The following is an 18,401-nucleotide window of genomic DNA, read 5'->3' on the forward strand; positions in this document are numbered from 1 at the left end:
CGAGCGCGAGCAGCGGAGAAGGTGTGGCCCTGCCCTGGAGGGAACGCGCGCTCACGCCGAGGGCCGTGGACACCAGGCTCCCCACAGCGAGAGGATGCGGAGCACAATGGGGCGCTCCTTTCAATACTGAGAAAGTCTGCAGGGAAATGACCCTCGAACCGAGAAACAGAAACGTGCCCCCAGCCCGACTGCCACTGAACCGGCAGAGCACAGAATAAATAAGCTCGCTACGCACGGCCTCGAAATCTGGGTCAGGGGAGAAACGAAACAAAGCGTTGCTGCAAGAAAGAGAAATAAACCACAAGTGATCAAACGCCTTAGAAGAATTGGGTATTGTCTCTTTCGAGAATACCACAACCAAAGACCAAGAAAAAGGAGGTCGCCACGTCTCAGGAGTAGAGTCCCGATGAGCCCTGTCCAGCAGAAATGTCACGTGAGCAGCAAATGTCATGTTTATTTATTTATTTATTCTATCCTCACCCGAGGACATTTTTCCATTTTTTGTTCAGACAGAGTGGGAGGGAGAGAGAGAAACATCGACGTGAAAGGGACACATCGAGTGGCTGCCACCCGCACGACCCAACCAGGGCCGGGAACAAACTGCAACCGAGGTACGTGCCCTCAGCGGGAACCGAACCCAGGTCTCTCTGGACCACAGGCCAATGCTCTAACCGCTGAGCCAAACCAGCACGAATGTCATTTTAAACTAAAGACACATGAAAACATTGGAAATGGAAAATTAATTTTAATAGTATGTGAATTTAACCCAGTATGGGCAAAACAGTATCATTTCAACGTGTACTCACGAAGAAATTGTTCATGAGACCTTTTACATTCTCTTCCACATATTAACTCTTCAAAATCCAGTGTGTATCTCACACTCAGAGACCCTCTCAATTTGCAGCAGCATGGATGGATCTGGAGAGCATTATGCAAAATGAAATTAGCCAGTCAGATAAAGACAAGTACCACATGATTTCACCTATACGTGGAATCTAATGAACAAAATAAACTAATAAACAAAATAGAAACAGACTCATAGAGACAGAGAACAGACTGACAGCTGGGGGGGGGGGGCGGGTTCGGGGCTGATGAAAAAGGTGAAGGGATTAAGCAAAACAAAACAACAAATCATAGACACAGACCACAGCACGGTGATGACCAGAGGGAAAGGGGGCGGGGCAGGTAGAAGAGGGTAAAGGGGATACATGGTGATGGAAGGAGGCTTGACTTGGGGTAGTGAACACACGATACAATATACAGATGATGTATTAGAGAACTGCACACCTGAAACCTACATAATCTTATTAACCAATGCCTCCCCAACACATTCGATAAAAAAGAGCATTTCAGTTTGTCAGAGACTGCCACGCTGGATTTCAAAGTGGCTGTACCCCTTTACATTCCCACCGACAACGAGCGCACGTTCTTACTGCTCCACGTCCTCGCTGGCACTTAGGATTGTCGGGGTTTGGGATTTTAGCCATTCTGAGAGGAGTGTAGTGGTATCTGGTTCTTTTAAAGGGTGGTATTTTTATGATGGGAGATTATTGTGCAAGTTCGGAGTCTACTAGAATGACCCTGTAGGAAGTGGCGAACTCATTGAGGCGGGGGTCTGGGGACCACGGAGCGCTGGTCTCGGGCAGGAGCAGGCGCCCCGCCTTCTCTGTAGCAGGAGAAAGGAAGGCAGGCGAAGTGGTAGATGTGGAGGTGGAAGGTTAGTGTGTCTGACAAGCTTCTGCTTTTTGCAGGAAGTATGCGGCAGAGCCATCTGCTGCGAGTGAGGTGAGCAGAAGGGTCATGAGGGAGGTTTGTGGAGAAAGAACAGTCTGGAAGTGGAATATTCTTGTGTATCAGATTCCCTGGGGGAGGTGACCCAGTGGTGTTCTCTGGGCAGGAGACGGTGCTCCGAGGGTCCGATCCTTCCCTCATCACACCCACACCCTGTCTCGCCCTCTGCCGAGGGTCCAGGGAGAGGGGTCATTAGGAGTTTGGAGAACTGGGTCTGGTCTCGACTCTGGCGTGAGCAGCTCCTCAGTCACGTTGACTTCTGAGGCCCATTGCTCGGCGTTAGCTTCCCCTTGGCAGGTCCCGGTGGAGGGTCCAGATGGCTGTGCCCGCGACACGCCAGGAGGCAGGGGCCAATTCCCCTCTGAGCCTCTGGTGGAGAAACCCAGCCCGGAGCTTGGCCGCACTAAGCAGCTGCAGAAAGAGGAAGTGGTCGCAGGGCTGCGGCTCCCAGCTCAGCTGCAGCACCGGTGTTCGTGGCTCAGGCCCTGCAGCCCTGCGACCTGAGCAAGCCGCCCTCGTCACACCCGGCCTCAACTCAGGGCCCTGGGCCACTGCAGTCCTCCAGAGACCGACCAACCCCCAAGCTTGCTTCAGAAGTGGGTGCAACCAGGAAATGAAGGGGCAAAGAAAAGGAAGTGAGGAAATTCGAGTCAGCGTGCTCATCTAGAACATCTGATGGGCCTGTGGGAGAGCAGGGTGCCCGCGGAAGGTGACCGCTCAGGTGATCTACGCAAACCCCAAACCGGGCAGGTCATGGTGCGCAGTCGCGCCCCAGGCCTATGGCTGCTTTGGTAAAGGGCTTCTCTTGGCCCTAAGCAAGCCCTGCCCATTGCTTCTGGACACCTAGGCTAACACACCTCTGAAATGCCCCTTTCAGACCCTCCTCCTCACGGGAGAGAGCGCAGACGTGTGTTTGTTTGTTTGTAAATCCTCACCCGATGATACTTTTCCACTTTTCCTCAGATAGAGTGGGAGGGAGGGAGAGAGGGAAAGAGACAGAGAGAGAGAGAAACATTGATGTGAGAGAGACACATCGACTGGCTGCCTCCCGCATGACCCCAACAAGGGCTGGGGGCCGAACTGCAACCGAGGTGCGTGCCCTTTACCGCAATCGAACCCGCGACTGCCGCTCTGGTCCTCAGGCCAACGCTCTAACGGCTGAGCCCACAGGCTCCGGACTCGCAGGCATCCTGCTCCCCACCTTGCTCCCTCCCGCCTTCGCACCCTCTTCCCTGACCGAATGCGGGAAAGGGACTGCAGGCCATGTTCCCCAGAGCACTGAGACCTTGCTTCCCTGCCGTCGCCCTCAGTCTGGGCTCTAATAAACTCTTACGGAAATTCTCTACGGGTTTGGGCGTTTATATCGACGAACCAAGTGATTCCTAAAGTCTCTTGTGACTTCACACTGTGGCAATGAGTTAACTTCGTGTGTATATTATTGAACCTCATCTAGTAAGTTACTATGGAAATGTTGATTCATTTTCTTTTAAAAATCCCCAAACCTTACTGTTTTCTCATGTACCTTGAGTCTCCCCATGGCCCATAGCCATCTGTTGGGGAACCTTGTGCATGGCAGGGGGGTGGGGGTGGATTCCCCGGGGATCCTGCTTTTCCAGGGAAGTAGTTCAAGAGGGCAGGGAGCTCAGATGAGGCCGGCAAAAGCTGACCACAGTGCCTGGACTGGATCGCAGGTCCCGGAGGGTTGTTAGGGCGCAGTTGTGCCTTTGACAACAGCGATCCTCACAGGCCCGCAGGGTCACCGGGGGAACTCAGACAGAGCTGCCTAGAGCGAAAGCTTACGAAACTCCCAGACACCTGGTGTGGGCCCTCGAGTGGGGTCAGCGCCCTTCTAAGAACCGGGAGAGACTCTCCCCGGGAACTGAGTGGCTGGCAGGTGGACTGGACTCTCTCCACAACTGAGCCATAAATGCCAGTGAAACGACGCATGGGTGGTGGCATTTCGTTCTCGCGGCCCGAGCAGACTTCGCCTGGCCTTCCCGTGATTGAGTTTTCCAGAAATGAAACCGCTGTGTACATTGAGAGAAGGCTGTACTTGTTTTGTTCAGACTTGACCCCCAGCTCTGCCTTCTGGGGGATCACAGGCCACTGACAGCACTCATGAGAGGTCATGTGTGCACTGGGTGGTGGAGCTGTGGCCTTCGTGGCGAGTTCGGGGCACAGATGAGCACGATCCCACGTACAGGGGAGCAGGCTCTGTCGCTCTGTGTCTGGGGGCGATCTGAGCGGTGAGACTGAAAGCGGGGTGCAGTGTAGAGGCCTTTGGAACAGCCCAAACCCGACGCGGGCCAGGACGACAGCGGTGAGATGGTAGGAATGTTTAGGAAGGTGCATCACTAGAACCTGGAGTTAGGGTTACATAAGGAGTCTAGGCATGATAATCTCCCACAACAAAAATACCACCCTTTAAAACGAGGTACCAGCCCTGGCTCAGCGTCGGCCTGCAGACCAGAGTCCTGGGTTCTGTTCCCACTAGGGGCACGTACCAAAATAAATAAATAAATAAATAAATAAATAAATAAATAAATAAAATAAAATAAAATAAAATAAAATAAAACGAGATACCACTACACACCTCTCAGAATGGCTAAAATCCCAAACCCCGACAATCTTAAGTGCCAGCAAGGACGTGGAGCAGTAAGAACGTGCGCTCGTTGCCGGTGGGAATGTAAAGGGGTACAGCCACTTTGCAATCCAGTGTGGCAGTCTCTGACAAAACTGAAATGCTCTTTTTTATCGAATGTGTTGGGGTGGCATTGGTTAATAAGATTATGTAGGTTTCAGGTGTACAGTTCTCTAATACATCATCTGTATATTGTATCGTGTGTTCACCACCCCAAGTCAGGTCTCCTTCCATCACCATGTACCCCCCTTTTACCCTCTTCTACCTGCCCCGCCCCCTTTCCCTCTGGTCGTCACCGTGCTGTGGTCTGTGTCTATGATTTGTTGTTTTGTTTTGCTTAATCCCTTCATCTTTTTCATCAGCCCCGAACCCGCCCCCCCCCTCCGACAGCTGTCAGTCTGTTCTCTGTCTCTATGAGTCTGTTTCTATTTTGTTTATTAGTTTATTTTGTTCATTAGATTCCACGTATAGGTGAAATCATGTGGTACTTGTCTTTATCTGACTGGCCAATTTCATTTAACATAATACTCTGCAGATTCATCCATGCTGTTGCAAAAGGTAAGATTTCCTTCCTTTTTACAGCTGCGTAGTATTCCATTGTGTAAATGTACCACAGCTTTTTTATCCACTCATCTACTGATGGACACTTGGCTATAGTAAATAATGCTGCAATGAACATCGGGGTGCATATATTTTTTCAAATTAGTGTTTCATATTTCTTTTTTTTTTTCAATCCTCACCCGAGGACATTTTTCCATTTTTGTTCAGGTAGAGTGGGAGGGAGAGAGAGGAACAGAGAGAGAGAAACATCGACATGAAAGGAACACATCGAGTGGCTGCCACCCACACGACCGACCAGGGCCGGGGACAAACTGCAACCGAGGTACGTGCCCTTATCGGGAACCGAACCCCGGTCTCTCTGGACCGCAGGCCAACGCTCTAACCACTGAGCCAAACCGGCCAGGGCTAGTGTTTCATATTTCTTCAGATATATTCCCAGAAGTGGAATTGCTGGGTCATAAGGCAGTTCCATTGTTAACTTTTTGAGGAAACTCCATACTGTTTTCCGCAGTGGCTGCACCAATCTGCATTCCCACCAGCAGTGCATGAGGGCTCCCTTTTCTCCACATCCTCTCCAGCACTTGTTGTTTGTTGATTCGTTAATGATAGCCATTCCAACAGGTGTGAGATAATATCTCATTGTGGTTCTTAATTGCATTTCTCTGATGATTACTGACATTGAGCATCTTTCACATGTCTATTATCCATCTGTATGTCCCCTTTAGAGATGTGATTATTCAGGTCCTTTGCCCATTTTTTTTTTTTTTTAATCCTCACCTGAGGATATTTTTCTATTTATCTTCAGATAGAGTGGGAGGGAGAGAAAGGGAGAGATAGAGAAGCATCAATGTGAGAGAGACTCATCGACTGGTTGCCTCCTGCATGACCCCCGGCCAGGGCCGGGGACCAAACCATAACCGAGGTACATGCCCTTGACTGGAATCGAACCCAAGACTCTTTGTTCCACAGGCTGACGCTCTAACCACTGAGCAAACTGGCCCGGAAAAACTATTAATTTTTAAAAATAAAAATATCCACTCTTGTCTCGCATGGCACCCCCTGGCTCCCATTTGTTTATTTTTTTTCTTTTATTTCCCTTGCCCAAGAAGACACATCCCCAAAAAACATTATTGCCCTGGCCGGTGTAACTCAGTGGTTAGAGCGTCAGCCCATGCACTAAAGGATTTTAGGTTTGATTTCTGGTCAAGGGCACATACTTGGGTTTCAGGTTCAATTCCTGGGCCCGGTCAGGCATGTTCAGGAAGCAACTAGTCAATGTGTCTCTCTCACATTGATGTTTTTCTCTCTCTTTTCTCTCTCTCTCTCTCTCTTTATCTCTCTCTCTCTCCCACTCCTCCCTCCATTCCACTCTCTCTAAAAAATCAATAGAAAAAATTATCCTCAGGTGAGTATTAACAAAAATATACATATTACTAAGAGCTATGTCAAAGAGATTACTGCCTATGTTTTCTTCCGGTTTTATGGTTTCAGACCTTAAATTTAAGTCTTTAATCCATTTTGAGCTTATTCTTGTATACAGTGTAAAAAAGTGGTCTAATAATAAAGGCCATATATGAAAGACCTACAGCCAACATCATACTCAATGGGCAAAAACTAAAAGCATTTCCCTTAAGAACAGGAACGAGGCAAGGATGCCCACTTTCGCCACTCCTATTTAACATAGTACTGGAAGTCTTAGCCACAGCAATCAGACAGGAAGAAAAAATAAAAGGGATCCAAATTGGAAAGGAGGAAGTGAAATTGTCATTATTTGCAGATGACATGATACTGTACATAGAAAACCCCAAAGACTCCACCAAAAGCTTACTAGACTTAATAAATGAATTTGGCAAAGTAGCAGGATACAAAATTAACGTCAAGAAATCGATGGCATTCTTATACACCAATGATGAACTCACAGAAAGAGAAACTAAGCAAACAATCCCATTTACCATTGCTGCAAAAAAATTAAGATACCTAGGAATAAACTTAACCAAAGAGATAAAGGACCTATTCGCAGAAAACTACAGGTCTTTGAAAAAAGAAATAGAGCAAGATGTAAAAAAGTGGAAGAACATACCCTGTTCATGGATTGGGAGAATTAACATCATTAAAATGTCCATATTACCCAAAGCAATCTATAGATTCAACGCAATCCCCATCAAAATACCAACGGCATACTTCAAAGAATTAGAACAATTACTTCAAAAGTTCATATGGAACCAAAAAGGCCTCGAATAGCCACAGCAATCTTGAAAAGGAAGAACAAAGTTGGAGGGATCACAATACCAGATTTCAGGTTATACTACAAAGCCACTGTAATCAAAACAGCCTGGTACTGGCACAAGAACAGGTATATAGACCAGTGGAACAGAATAGAGAACCCAGAAATGGACCCTAGGCAATATGCTCAATTAATATTTGACAAAGGTGGCAAGAGCATACAGTGGAGTAAGGACAGCCTCTTTAATAAATGGTGCTGGGAAAATTGGACAGCTACTTGCAGAAAAATGAAACTAGACCATCAACTTACACCCTACACAAGAATAAACTCAAAATGGATAAAAGACTTAAATGTAACTCATGAATCCATAAAAATCCTAGAGGAGACCGTGGGCAACAAAATCTCAGACATCATACGCAGCAAAATTTTTACTGACATATCACCTAAGGCAATAAAAACAAAGGAGAAAATGAACACATGGGACTACATCAACCTAAAAAGCTTCTGCACAGCGAAAGATACAATCATCAAAACGGAAAGGCTACCCACTGTATGGGAGAGCATAATTGCCAATGATATATCAGATAAGGGGTTAATTTCCAATACATATAGAGTGCTCATACAACTCCACAAAAGGAAGACAAAGAATCCAATTAAAAAATGGGCAGAGGAACTAAATAGACACCTCTCCAAACAGGACATACAAATAGCTAAGAGACATATGAAGAAATGTTCATCATCACTAATCATCAGAGAGATGCAAATCAAAACAACAATGAGGTATCACCTCACACCTGTCAGAATGGCCGCCATCAACAAATCATCAAACAACAAGTGTTGGCGAGGGTGTGGAGAAAAGAGGACTCTAGTACACTGTTGGTGGGAATGCAGACTGGTGCAGCCACTATGGAAAACAATATGGTGTCACCTCAAAAAATTAAAAATTGATCTCCCATTTGACCCAGTGATCCCACTTCTAGGAATATACCCTACGAAGCATAAAACACCAATCAGAAAGAATATATGTACCCCCATCTTTGTAGCAGCACTATTTACAATCGCTAAGATCTGGAAACAGCCCAAGTGCCCATCAATAGACGAATGGATTAAAAAGCTGTGGTACATATACACAATGGAGTACTATGCAGCGGTAAGAAAGAAAGATCTCTTATCCTTTGAGACTACATGGAGGGACCTGGAAAGTATCATCCTAAGTGAAACAAGCCAAACAGAGAAAGACAAATTTCATATGATCTCACTGATTTGTGGGATATAATGAACATAACAGTTTGAGGACAATCCCCTAAGGAGTGGGGAGGTGAGAGAGGGATGAACCACAGAACTTATATGCATGTATGCATGAACAGTGGACATGGACAACAATCTGGGGAAGGGGCAGGGAGGGAAGGGGGAGGGGGGAATCAGTGGGGGGAAAAAGGAGAATCATTTGTAACAAAAATTAATCAATAAAAAAATAAATAAAAAAAATAAATAAATAAAGTGGTCTAGTTTCATTCTTTTTGTGTGTAACTGTTCAGTTTTCCCAGCACCATTTATTGAAGAGACTGTCTTTACCCCATTGTATGTTCTTGCCTCTTTTGTCGTAGATTAATTGACCATAAAGGAGTGCATTTATTTCTGGGCTCTCCGTTCTGTTCCATTGATCTATATGTCTGTTTTATGCCAGTACCATACTGTTCTGATTACAATACCCTTGTAGTATAGTTTTGTTACAGACAGACATGAGCAGAGCAAGGACAATGGGCCAGGTGCAGAAGAAACTCACCAGGGCAGACAGCCCCAGATGCCTAGCAAGGGGAAAAACTGGAAAAACAAGAACCTCACCCCCAGAGTAACGTTTCCTCCCCTAGCATATTGCTAGTCACAGTTTAGACCCCCTGACTTACTCCTCCCTAAAAATAACATCAAGGCCTCAGTTGTATTTCAGCTCCAGGCCCAGAAAAGCAGCAAAACCAGACCAGTGATGCTGTGGCTGCCTGAGGACCAGCTGCCTTGACTAATGACCCTGCCCTGGCTCCGACCAATCAGTGGAGCCCACAGCCCAAAAGAGCACCTCTGGAAAGCTGATGAATGTTCTACTGGGACCCTCCCCTGAGACCTCCCCTAAGAGAAATACCCCCAACACAAAGGGCCCAGCGCACTCTCCTTGGGGGTTCTGGTCATTGTCTTCAAGGTAACAATTTGGTATCAGGTAGCATGATGCTTCCAAGTTTGTTCTTTTTTCTCAGGATTGCTGTAGCTATTTGGGGTCTTTTTTAGTTCCATATAAACTTCAGGATTATTTGTCGCAGTTCTGTGGAAAATGTACTGGTATTTTGATAAGAACTGCATCGAATCCCTAGATGGCTTTGAACAGAATGGACATTTCAATGATGTTGATTCTTCTTATCCATTCATTGAACACATTTTTAAAAATATGTTCTTATGGATTTTAGAGACAGAGGGAGGGAGAGGGGGAAACATCCATGCGAGGAACATGGATCACTGCCTCCTGCCTGCCCCCTGCTGGGGATCCAGACCCAAACCCAGGCATGTGCCCTGACCTGGAACCAAACCTCCACCTTTGCTGTTTGGGACGATGCCCGAGCAGGGAGCCACAGGCGCCAGGGCCTTGAACACGTTTTTACTGAATGAATAAAATGTACCGGGCAGCGTTCTGAGTGCTGGGCACTGTCCCGGCTTCTGGGGACACCGCAGAAAACGAGAGCCCAGACCCCCGGATGCCTTCCCCATGATGACGTGGGCTGAGTGGAGGGGGCGGGGGACGCTCAGTGAATTGCGTGACCGGTGTCCCCGCCCCGGCGGCCCCGCCCGGACCCCGGAGGAGGCGGTGCTCGGCGCGCGCACCCGCGCCGGGGACTTTCCCGGCCTCTCGAGGGCCCAGCTGGGGCGCCGACGCGAGCGGAGCGTCCAGGCCACCGCGGCCCCTGCCCGCTGCCCGCTGCCCGCTGCCCGCTGCCCGCTGCCCGCTGCCCGCTGCCCGCTGCCCGCTGCCCGCTGCCCGCTGCCCGCTGCCCGCTGCCCGCTGCCCGCGGGGTGTCGCGCAGGCACTGCCGCCGGGCGCGCCGAGAAGCCAACAGCGTCCCCGACAGGAGCGGCGGCGAACTGCCGAGGTAACGGGGACCGCGGGGCGACGGCGACGGGAGAGGGGAGAGGGACGGCCAGCGCCGGGACCGCCCGACCAGCGCGCGACGCCGCAGCCGCTTCCGGGAACCCCCGCCCCTCCCGCGGCCCCGCCGCCCTTCGTCGCCCCAGGGCGCCTGTCCCCTTCGCGCCCCTCTGGGACTGCGCCCCTCCCTCCCCGGCCGGACGCCCGAGACCCCGGGCAGGGCGCTGCGCCGAGAGCCCACGTCCCGCCAGACCCGCTGCGGGGAGCTGGGGGGGCGGGACAGAGGAGGGGACCCCCTCGGGTGGGGAGGGGGAGGAACTTTGTGCGGACCGACACCTGCGCTCAGCCCAGTGAGACTGGGTCCGAGTCCTGTCGTCTCCTAGCTCCGGCCCCAGCGATGGCTTCACTGGAAGTGCCGGCCACCCCGCCTCCGAATGCCTTTGATTTCCTTACCTTTTGAAAGAGGCCCTAGAAAGTAATAGATGCCGGAGGATCCCATGAGCGGGGCGGTGGAGGGGCAGAGCAGTGTCGGGAGCCCCGGGGTCCTGGCCCCCCTCCGCGTCATGCTACCCAGGCCCCAGCTGCCCCCCTCCCTGGCCGGGTGCCTAGGTACCTCTCCACGCGCCTGCCGGCAGCTTCGGAGGTTCAGGGAGGAAGGAGGCAGGAGCGAGGCCTTGCGAGAGCATGTGGGGAAGCCTGGGGGGCCGTGACCCCCTTGTCCCAGGAAACGACTCGAACTTGTAGGCTCTGTAGTTTGCAAGTTGTGTTTCAATTTTAGATCATCAAAAACGCAGGCTTCTTCTATTCGTACATGTAATTTCCTCTGTCGTTTCTCGGGTATTTATCTGAAAGTGAAAGAGAAGCTGCCCGAAATTAGCTTCCTGAGATTTGAAAAATGGTCATTTGTCGTTAAAAAAGAAAATTAGAAGAACCGCAGTCCCAGAGATACTGCCTTAGAAGTGAAACTTTTATTAAACGATCTCCCCCATGCCGCCCACCTGTACGCCCGCGACCTACGCGGGCTCGTTTTCCTTGGTGTATAAACTCCCAGGACCGTGGAAGAGTCGATGGCACAGGTAACTCTTGACTCTTGGTCAATATATTTACCAAATCTAAAATGCTGTTGAGCGGAAGGTGGACTTTTATTTCATGTAACCGAGTAAACAGTAAAAACACTGTCATCCGGTGCCCCCCGAGGAGGCGCTCTGATTTCAGAGGAGTCCAAATATCAGAAGTGGGCCCTCAACACTGGGAAGTATCGTCTGAGCCAGAGCAGAGCATCACTGGGCTTTTTCCTGAGGCCTTCCCGTTGCTTCAGAGACTGACAATGGTCAGATGCGATTCGGAAAGAACAAAGCATACACAGTGGTCGGGTGGAAGGGCAGGTTGGCTGAAGTCGGGGTGCTAACAGGGGGAAGGGAGAGGAAGAGACAGAGAGAGACAGACAGACAGACAGAAAGACCGACAGACAGAGACAGAGACACGTTGGGGGCAGGCTGCGGAGTCCTTGAGAGCCACTGAGAATGTGCTTCGGAGCCAAAAGGGAAACGTGTCCTCCTAGTTTCCCCACAAGCCAGGGTTTTGCAAAGTGCTCGTGGGAAAGGAATTCTTAAGCATTGTTGCTATTGTTTTAATTCTGAGGTTTTAAACAAATATTTAAAATTTGAGAGTGCCCAACCACCAGAAACTATACTGGTGAGTCAACACAAATCTTGAAAATGCTCCCAAGTAGGAGAGAAAATGAGTCTTCGCACCTTTGGCTTATGCTGGCTGAGACCGGGGAGATGGGGCTCAGCTGGGCTGCCCGAGCAGGAACAGCCCACTGCAGAATCGGGGGGACACCCCCCCAGACCAGAAGTGGACTCTTCCTCCTTCCCCCACAGCCGGGAACCTGCCTGCAGGACAGAACCTTGGGGGGTGAGGGGGGCAGGTGTCCTGGCGGATACATTCCCTTGATTCCCCCACCCCAGCGCCTATCCTTAGAGCTCAGGTCTTTGCAAAACAAACCGGAATCAGGCACAGTTGTAAGAAGAGGTCAAGATTTCACTCCACTGCGTCACAGGAGCAGGTGACAGTCACCAGGTAGAGCAAGGTGAACAGAAGTGGTGTGGGGAGAAAGGACATGAAAGGAGGATGGCTCTCAAGGAGCCCTACAAAGAAGGAAATGTTACTCTCGAACAGGAAGTCCCTTACAACAGCCTTAGAGCCTACACCAACTTGATAAAAATAAGAATTTGATGCAATGAGCTCGAAGATGAGAAAATTTGAAAACTGAGATGAAGAGGGAGATTACAGACTCAAGGGAATAAATTGAAGACCATGGAAACGTAATAACAGAGCCAATTGGAGGGAGAAGCAGACTAGATACTGCGGGAAGGAAGTCTGGATAGAGGGAAGGCTGGAGTTCAGCCCGATGAGAGCAGATGGAAAAGGACAAAGATTTGGTCACCAGGAAGAATGCGATGTGAGGACCGTGGGGACCTCGATGTAGAGAGACCGACAAGTAGAAATGCCAGTAAAACTAGGATAAGAGAAATTTTATTGAGATGAAACAAGAATGGTCTGTGGGCCAGAAGAAAATGTCCCAAGAAAAAGTACCACGAAAGGTACTCAAATATAAACCTTTTCCTTTCTTCCACAGTGTCTGTGTCTCAGCTTGTCATGTCTAAAGTTGCTATTCAGTGTCATTCCAAATTCAGAAATAAAATTGTAAATTATTAGCGTGACTCTGTCCATCTACTTTATATTGTGCAAAGCCACATCTAACTGCAATACAAGAGCATTTGGTTCTCACGGGGACTCGCCGAACTCTACACACACCTAGAGCGCAGCTAGCCAGACGAAGCTAACCAAAGCCAGACTCAGGAAGAGAGGGTCCACCCGCACACCGCCACCCCACGGAGCACCGGCTCATGCACAGGGACACCCAGGCCCAGTGCAGCTCCCTCGGGTACCCGGGGCCCTTGCACTGGCGACTCTGAGCACCCATGCACTTGGGCCTGGAGGGTGCCAGATCCCCCTCCTGTAAAATGCCCACACCCCAGCCTGGGGTGGACTCCAGGGAGGTCAAGTCTCCCCTCCTCGAGGACCTGCTATCCCAGGCCACAGCATACTGACAATGTCCAAGGGTCTTTAACCCTCTGCTCCTGGACATGCTGGGATCAAGGCTGACCTAAGTGCTCACCCCACCAGACTAGTCACCCGCCGGGGGAAGCAAGACACTGCCTGCTTAGGGAAGGAGCAGCTTCCACCCTCCCTGCACCCCCACCAGGAGGGCAACAGTGTGCTCTCTCCAACAACGTGATCATGGGTGGGCCCCTCACCCACCCTGCGAGGGACCGGGGAACCAGACCAGGTGAGCTGCGGCTCCAAGCCTAGGCCTTGGTGTCCCACTGTCCCCTCAGACTTAACTAACAAAAGACCAGTTCAAAAATAAACTGTTCAGAATTTCACGTCGGCCACCGGAGAGCCGTGAACCAAGTGTGGGACCCTCTGCGTGCAGGGCCCTGGGGACTGAGGGTGGCCCTGCCGCCGCAGTGACATTAACCGGAGCTAGGCTTCAGGAAGGCTGGTCTGTTTGTAGTCAGGGAAAGTCTTAAGGAGCTTCATTAACCATTTCAGGCAGGATGTCAAGGCGAGAAATTAGATTTTCCAAGCAAGCAGGAACCTAGTTACCAGACATCTGATTGAAAGTGGGGTATGAGTCTCCAGGAGCAAAGAGGGGAAGGAGCATCCCCTGGTCCCCTGGCCCAGAGCCGGAGAGCGGACTTGTGCCTGTTGGCTGCGAAGGCACCAAGTCCTGCACGTGCGAAATGAAGACCATCAGACAAGAACAGAGGGACTCCCAGTCAAGGTGGCAGCGTAAGTAACGCGGTATCACCTCCTCCCACAACCACATCAAAATGACAACTAAACTCAGAACAACCATCATTCAGAACCGCCTGACATCGAGCTGAATGGAAGTCCTACAACTACGGAATTAAAGAAGCCACATGGAGACTGGTAGGAGGGGCAGAGGCGGGTCAGGCTGGTCCCACACCCACCCATGGAGAATCAAAATCAGGAGGACACCTCGGCTGGAAAGGTCCTTCCTGAGGACTGAGGGGTCCCCGTCCCACACCACGTGCCCCGCTCAGGGTCCCAGGGCCAGGAAGAGAATCCCCTTCACTTCTGGCTGCAAAACCAGCGGGAACTGAGGCTGAGGGAGGCTGAGGCGCTGGAGCCCCAGGCAGCTCCTCTTAAAGGACCCGCGCACGGACTTATCGGACTTGCTCCCTCTGAGCTCCAGCCTGGGGGAGAGGCCGCCTGAAAGGCATCGGAGGACTACGGGAAGAACCGAGTTGTTTGGCCTCTGGGTAAGGGCTGCAGAGGCAGCTTTCTCCCAGACAGACAGGCTTGTGGAGGCTGTTGTTCCTTTGGTGAGCCCCTCCCCCACGAGGCAGGCAGATGGCTGCCATATCTGGGACTCCAGCAACCTGACTCACACTGTTTGCTCCACCCCACCCAATTTTCGGGCCCACCCAAGCTGTTTCCAGTGACTTCACCACAGGATTGACCTGTCTTGGATCCTGCTTCAAATGTTCTTAAATTCTCTCAAACAAGCAGCATCTGGCCTCAGTGAACCCCATACCTCTATCTAACTGGCCCCAGGCCTGGCACTAGAAGCAGCCAGCCTTGGTTCACAGCTTGGCTTTGCCTGGGCACCTCCAAGCCCAGCATAAGAAGCAGCCATCGGCAGATCACTTTGTAGCTTATGCCAGGTGGCCCTGGGTAGAACACAGGCAGAGGCTGACCTTGCCCCAGAGCCAGCACACCCAGTGGACAGCTTCAGACCACATCGAAGCACCACCACCCAACCACCTCCACAAATGACACACTCAATGAGTGGACTCAGTGGGTACCAGAGCCCTGCTGAAGTAAGTCTTGCTCTGTGTGGTGGGCTCTGCACAGCTGATCCTCCAAGGGAGTCAGAGGTCAGAGGTCAGTGGGCGCATCCAGTCCTTGCAGCTGATCAGCCTGAGTAAATCCCTCCCATTGATGTGCCAACAGCAATCAACACTCAATTACAACAGAGAGTGTACAGTCCACACCTGTGGTGCACCTCAAGGGCCCAGCTGGTGACCAGAAAGGCTGTGCCACTGGACCCTACAGGACACCTACTACAATAGGCCACCCTAGGAAGCCTAGGAGACATAGCGACTCTACCTAATACATAGAAACACACACAGGGAGGCAGTCAAAATAAGGAGACAAAGAAGTGTGTCCCAAATGAAAGAACAGAACAAAACTCCAGGAAAAGAACTAAACGAAACAGAGGTAAAAAGTCAGTCAGATGCAGAGTTCGAAACAATGGTTATAAGGATGCTCAAGGAACTTAGAACGTCTGCAACATAAAAAAAGACCAGTCAGAAATGAAGGATGCACCAATTGTAATAAAGAATAATTTACTGGGAATCAATAGTAGAGTAGGTGAAGCCAAGAAGCAAACCATCAATTTGGAATATAAGGAAGCAAAGAACACCCAATCAGAACAGCAAAAAGAAAATATCCAAAAAAATGAAGATAGTATAAGGAGCCTCTGGGACAACTTCAAGCATACCAACATTCACATTACAGAGGTGCTAGAAAAAGAAATTGAAAGCCTATTTGAAAAAAATAATGACAGAAAACTTCCCTAACTTGCTAAAGGAAACAGACATACAAGTCCAGGAAGCACAGAGAGTCCCAAACTAGATGAACCCAAACAGGCCCACACCAAGACACATCATCATCAAAATGCAAAAGGTTAAAGACAAAGAGAAAACCTTAAAAGCAGCAAATGAAAAGCAGTTAGTTACCTGCACGGGAGCTCCCATAAGACTGTCACCTGATTTCTCAAAAGAAACTGCAGGCCAGAAAGGAGTGACAAGAGATATTCAAGGTGATGAAAAGCAGCAACCTACAACCAAGACTACTTACCCAGCAAAGCTATCATTTAGAATTGATGGACATATCAAGAGTTTCCCAGACAAGAAAAAGCAAAAGGAGTTCATCACCACCAAACCAATATTATATGAAATGTTGAAGGAGCTACATGAAGAATAAGATCAAAAATATGAACAATAAAATGGCAATAAATACATATCTATCAACAATTGAATCAACAAACAAAACGAACAAGCAGAACAGAAACAGACTCATAGATACAGAGAGCTTTTTGTTGCTTGCCAGATGGGAAGGGAGTTGGGTGGTGGAGGGATTAAGAAGTACAAATTGGTTGTTAGACTGACAAACCTCAAAGGGAAGGGGGGGGTGGGAAGAGATAAACCAAAGAACTTCTATGAATATGTGCACAGCCAGTGGACACAGACAACAGTGTGGGGAAGGCAGGAGGGGGCCTGGATTAAAGCAAAAAAAAAAAAAAAAGGAAATGCTTGCAAAGCTCTTAGCACGGGGCCTAATAAAGATTGTACATTGTTAAAAAGAACAGAGGGACCAGAGGGCACAGGGCAGATGTTCAGATAGAAGGAAGTCACCCTCAATGTGGCAGTTTCCATCCCCACAGGGTGCATGTGGGAGACGACAACCAATCTCTCTCTCTCTCTCTCTCTCTCTCTCCATCCCCTTCCCTCCTTTCTACTCTCTCTTTAAGAAATAAATAAATAAATGGAAAAACATCCTCGGGTGAGATTAACAAACAAACAAAAATAAAGAAAGTTCCTTTAAATATGAAAACATAAAACTGAGAAACTTCTGCCCTGGCCGGTTTGGCTCAGCGGTTAGAGCGTCCGCCTGCGGTCCGGAGAGGCCCGGGTTCGGTTCCCACTAAGGGCATGTACCTTGGTTGCAGTTTATCCCCGGGCCTGGTTGGTCGTGCGGGTGGCAGCCACTCGATGTGTCCCTTTCACATCGATGTTTCCCTCTCTCTCTCTTCCTCTCTCTCCCTCCCACTCTGTCTGTACAAAAAATGGAAAAATGTCCTCGGATGAGGATTTAAAAAAAAAAAAAAAACTGAGAAACTTCTGCATAGTTTAAAAAACAAACAAAATACTGCAGAAGCAAATCAAGGGCAGGTGACAAGGAAAAGGGGGGACTCATCACGGAGGTGGGGTTCCCGCCCACATACCAGTCAGTACACCGAGAACTGCTGCAAACCAGTAAGAGTAAAAGCTGCAGCTCCTTAGAAAAACGGCCGGGGATATACACAGACGATTCACGAGAAAGGAAGTACAAACAGCTCATAGATTTAACAAGAACAAACAAAAACAGCCCTGGCTGGTTTGGCTCAGCGGTTGGAGCGTCGGCCCGCGGACCAGAGTCCCGGGTTCGGTTCCCGCTAGGGGCACGTACCAAAACAAAACAGAGACATACTTGGTCCCATGAGAGAAAGAGAACAGTATTTTCTCTCATGAATCTGGTTCAGCAACCCCAGAGCTTGACCATAGCCTCTGTGAAGGGGCTGGGGGATGGGAGCACAAAGCTCCCACACATTGTAGGCCTTTGTGTGAATTGCGACAGCCACCAAGCGGGGCATGTGGCCTTTTCCGTCAGAATCACAGATGCATAGCCCCTCTGTGCCTGGGCTTTCTGTCTGCCCTCCCAGATCAGCCTCCACCCTCCCGCCCTTTACTTCGCCCTGGAACCCTGTCTTCCTTGGGTCCAGCCATTAGCATCCTTGTTCTCCGACTTCTGGTTGGGCTCCACCAACATGGAGCCCCAAGGCAAGGGAGGGAGACAGTGACGGTCATGTGTGTATCCCTCAGCCCCTTCCCGCCTCGCCTTGGCTGGCCGGTCTGGCTGTGGTCACAGATCCTCACGTAGGATTCGTGGCTCCCAGAGTCCAGTGTTGGCACCTTCCCTTTGCCCCTCGAGCCCAGTGTGGTAACAGCCCCTGCTGTTGGTAGCTTCTTATGGTTTGTCTACATCCTGTTCACACATGTGATTAAAGACTGTCTCAAAATTTCCTAAATTAAAGGTGCTCATTGCTGCTGGGACTCTGACAACAGGCCCCTTTGCCAAGCAGTCCACCTTCTGGACATGTTTCCTTCACTTAGAGACTGAGGATGTCAGTGATG

General features: G+C 49.8%; 1 protein-coding gene across 1 annotated transcript in view; it reads left to right on the forward strand.

Moving 5' to 3' along the window:
- Window positions 1-10,270: 10,270 nt before the first annotated feature.
- IFNAR2 (interferon alpha and beta receptor subunit 2) overlaps window positions 10,271-18,401 on the forward strand; it is a 29,797-nt gene continuing 21,666 nt past the window's right edge. The window contains exon 1 of the mRNA XM_036243134.1: window positions 10,271-10,351. The gene's annotated coding sequence lies outside the window, so the exon portion shown is untranslated. The remainder of the gene's footprint in view (window positions 10,352-18,401) is intronic.

This window comes from Molossus molossus, unplaced genomic scaffold, assembly GCF_014108415.1.
Source record: "Molossus molossus isolate mMolMol1 unplaced genomic scaffold, mMolMol1.p scaffold_m16_p_5, whole genome shotgun sequence".
In the NCBI taxonomy this organism is placed as follows: domain Eukaryota; kingdom Metazoa; phylum Chordata; class Mammalia; order Chiroptera; family Molossidae; genus Molossus; species Molossus molossus.